Below are 4752 nucleotides of genomic sequence, written 5' to 3'. Positions count from 1 at the left end.
TCTTAAACACATCTAATCTCAAGTATTTCAGAATTTCACGGAAAATGTTTATTTACTCTTTTTTGCGTATTTAAATATATTATGCACACATCTATATATTGTATAATTTATACATATATACATTTATATGACATATTGTTCATATATAATTAAAAGAGATACATATTAGAAAGACACAATTTATATACACACATGCAATACATATATAGTGTATATATAAAATATACATTTTATGACATGAAGACTGTGTGTGTGTGTGTTTGGATCACTTCTTCATGATCACAAGGAAATGGTGAATCCTGGAATTCACCACAAGTTAGATTGACCCAGAAGCTCTGGGTCTTGGATTCATAATCCATAAAGGTATCTTTAAGCTATCTCTGACAGCTATTTTACTTATAGATCTATCGCAGGGGCCTGGAATAGTCTGACACAAATAAACACAATTCAGTTTTGTTGTGTGAACAGTTTGCAGACCTGAGCATGTGTGGCTGTGTTAATAGCAGCAGAAGTAACCATAGAGGAAGAGCCTTTCTAGTCCACACAGTAGGCTGAAACATTAAAAATGGCCTATGTCCCTCAGTGATGTCAGCTTCATACAGCTGTTAATGTTTTAATGTTGATAGAAAGTTTATTCCTTTCCTGCTTAAACTGTTTTTTAAAAGATTCTTTTTTTCCATTACATTACCAAATTTCAGAATTTCCTTATGGCTCTAGATGTATGACAGGGACAGTGTGCCAATGTGCCCCAGTTTGCCTCTCAACATGAATGTTTCTTTCTGACATTTTGACATTGTAGATTTGTCCTAACAGGCATGGTCAAAGGTCACAGCTACTTGGTAATGAAAACGAGACTTCTCGGAGGAGATATTTCTTAAATATCTGAAGTCAAAAGCACTTGATTTCTCTTTTTTAAACCTCAAATTATATTTTATTTTTTTAAAAAATCATTTTTTTTTAAATTTTACTTACCAATCCCAGTTCCCCACCCTCCCCTCCTCCAGCTTCTCCCATCTTTCCCCACCCCACAGCCCCATCAACTTCTCACTTCCATCCTCTGATTTTGCCACCGTGGTTTCTACCTCTGGAGCTCAAGAAGTAGTGGGTAATCTGTTCATTCTTCAGAACTGGGTTCAATGCCTGGAGGTGACAATGTGTTATGACGCAAATGAAAGTTTTCTGAATTGTTTCCTAAATAATGAAATGAAAGTTATACTCATCCTGCATGCATTGTCCACATATTGTGGATCCTCAACTGCAAAAAATTGTTCAGTGTGATGTGGTCCTCCTGGCCTTGTGTCTGAACTTCACATTCCAATAGTTAGCCAAATCTTAGTGGACACAGCAAGTATGATGATAGTAATGGAAGTGAATGTGCGTTTAATGGATGAGAATTTTATCTGTGATGTGTTGAGGCAGGGAACTCAAGACCATTCTCTTATGATGACTGTTACACTATTTCTAGTTAGAGTTGATGGATTAAATTTACAGCGAACCGATAAGTGCCAGAGGCAGGCTTTGAAGACATGTCTTAACCTTTGGAAGAAACCCTCCATGCTCACCAAATGCCCATGCATTTCACTTTACTCCAGACTCATTGGTAACTAAATTAGAGCCCTGAGGACAGTCAGGCCACTGAATTAAAAGAGAAAGTAATGTAGCTAGCTCCAAGGTGAAGAAGCAAAGAGCAATATGAATTTGCCACATTTTTTTCTGTCTTCTGTTGTAAGCCTCAAGTTAAAATGGTGTGTTAAAGACGAAAATGGCGTGGGTCAGTGGAGACCAGCTGCCTTGGAGAGGCACTGAGAAGACAACAGCCATGACGAGGAAGCAGGAATTGGCCACTGAGGTCTAAGGGAGGCTGGTTATTGCTCTCTAGCCTATCTTAAACTACTGTAAAAAAATATTCATTTTTTGTATTTACAAATTTTAATTAGTTCATGGAATTGGAACTCAATACAATAACCAGATAATTTTCCTCCAACATAGTTCTACATCATAAACTTCTATGCAGAATTCATTTTGCAATTAGAATGGCTCTTCGTTCAACTTTTTCTGCATTTTTACATTTAATTACAATTCCTGACATTTTTACCCATGCGTCAGCATATCCTGATTATATCCACTTCACTTCCCCTTCTCCTCTTTATATTCCTCCTCTCCCTAAACCAGAGTCTTATTAATGCTAACTGCTTGAATATTGTCTGAGTCTCTTGACTTGATCATGTGAAGGTAGGCATACCTACAGTGAAAGACGGTAAATAGCACGTAACAGCCATGTCGTGTTCAGAAGACAGCATTCACAGCACTCTTCTTCATTCTCCAGCTCTTACGTTCTTCCTTTCCCTTATTCTAGGAAATCCCCTGAATCTTGGGTAGGATCATGGATCGATATAAATGTCTCCTTTAGGGCTGAGCACTCAATGATTGCGTACTTTCTGTGGTTAAGGCTGAAAGCAGCACAAGTCTACGAGTATAGCTGTAGTAAGGAAGCTGCTAGTTTGTTCTCGGCTGCTCAGCCCCAAAATAATCACACAGAAACTGTATTAATTAAATCACAGCTTGTCCCATTAGCTCTAACTTCTTATTGACTAACTCTTACATATTAGTTTAACCCAATTCTATTCTTTTATATTTTACCATGAGGCTCATGGCCTATCAGCAAGGCTCCAGGCAGCAACTTTCTCCTCTGGCGGCTCCATGGCTCTCCTCACTCCGCCTCCTTTCTCCCAGCATTCTGTCTAGTTTTCTGCACATAGTTCTCTTCTACCCTATCAGGCCAAGCCAGTTCCTTTATTAACCAATGGTATTCATACAGAGGGGAATCCCATATCATATAACCATAAACATCTAGAAGTTTGGTGCCATGACCATTTATCAGAAAAATGGCAGTAAATCACCCCTAGGGCCTGTGACGACATCCTGTGTTGTCACCCTAGGGTGACATCCTGTGTTGGCTAGGTTTGTGTCAACTTGCTATAAGCTAGATCTAGTAGGGAACAGTGGACCTAAATTGGAAAAATATTTCCACCAGATTGACCAATGGGCAAGGCTATCACACATTTTATAATTAGTGATTGATGTAGGACAGGAAACTCACTGTGGGAGGTGTCATCCATGAGCTTGTGGTCCTGGGGTGCTGTAGATAGCAGGTTAAACAAGGCATGAGGGGCAAGTCAGTAAGCAGCGTTCCTCCATGGCCCCTGCATCTTTTCTTGCCTTTAAGTTCCATTCCTGGCTTTCCTCTTTGATGGACTAATAAGTTGCAATGTGAAATAAACCCATTCCTTCTCAAGTTGCTTTTAGTCATTTTGCTTTATCACACATTAGAAACCCAAACTGAGACCCCTCTAAGGTCTTACCAGGTTTTGACCAGGTTTACAATACTAGGCACATATTTCCTTATGAGCAGCAAGACTGTTGAAGTAGGAGCCGCAGGGCTGCGTGCGTCCCCAGCACCCCGGCCGCCTGCTAGCTTATGCCCCGAAATAACAACACACAAACTGTATTCATTTAAACACTGCTTGGCCCATTTCTAATCATCTGTGTAGCACCACTAGGTGCGCTTACCGGGAAGATTCTAGCCTACGTCCATCCTGGTTCTGAGCTTAATGCATCTGCCTCAGAGAGCAGAGCTATCGCCTCTGCCCCGGAGAGGGGAGCATGGCGTCTCTGAGCTCACTTCCTCTTCCTCCCAACATTCTGTTCTGTTTACTCCTCCCACCTATGTTTTAACCTATGTGGCCAAGCAGTTTCTTTATTATAATTAACACCAATGACCTTCCTCCATCACAAGACTCATCCATTGGGAACAAATCAAATTGAGAAGTGGTTGACTACATCTTCCAACAGTCTTGCCACTGTTTCACCAGTAGGCACATCTTGCCTTGCAGATCAATAGCATGCAGGGATCACTGCTGGATGATTCTCTTAAAACTTCTTCCCACCCCAGCATTCTATTTAGCACCTTCTGGCACTATGAAAGCTACTCAACAGACAGGAAGATTGTTAGGTCAGTTCTTGATTAATTTGTCTATGTCTTGCATCTAAAGCCTTAGTGTCTCTCTCTTAAATAATCTTGGGTGTGCTATATTGACATATGTATATTTACATACATAGAGAGACAGTGATATGGCCAGGTGATTGATGAGCATGTGTGCATACATGTTCATGAATGCTTGTTTTAGAGAATAGATGGAGGAAAAGAAAGGAAAGATACTATTATAAACAATATTTATTGGTTTTCAAATTTACACTATACTTTGAAGGTGGATATAGAGGGAATTAGAAAAGATGTTTTTCTCAAAGGATTAGAGAAACTCTGATAATTAGAGCTCTATGCTTGAAATTAGAAATTCTATTTTCAGATTTTGACATTTAAGTATTTGTTGATTAATATGTTAATTATTTCTTTTCTCACAAGATTGAATACTGGTGACAGTATGTATAGATAATCTCTAAGAATATACTGAAAACATTTTTTGAATGAAGAAATGAAAAATCAGATAATATAACTTTGAAGAGAAGGTACGGTTGACTTAGTTCTCCTCATGTTATTTATATAAATTAAACAAAGATCTATTGTGGCCTAGATTCTTCAACATCAATGCAGGGTTTCCTGAGGAAGATGCCAGAGACTTGTGGTGAAGTGAGGGCTCCCCTATTCTGTAGCATCTCAGAGGATATTCTTTGCATCTCTAGAATGTTTTCATTTGGAACAAAATGCTGGGGATGTGCCCAAGTGTGTGTGTG

The sequence above is a fragment of the Microtus ochrogaster genome, chromosome 19, assembly GCF_000317375.1.
Source record: "Microtus ochrogaster isolate Prairie Vole_2 chromosome 19, MicOch1.0, whole genome shotgun sequence".
NCBI lineage: Eukaryota > Metazoa > Chordata > Mammalia > Rodentia > Cricetidae > Microtus > Microtus ochrogaster.
The sequence above is the reverse complement of the archived record's forward strand: the minus strand, read 5'-3'. Positions refer to the sequence as shown.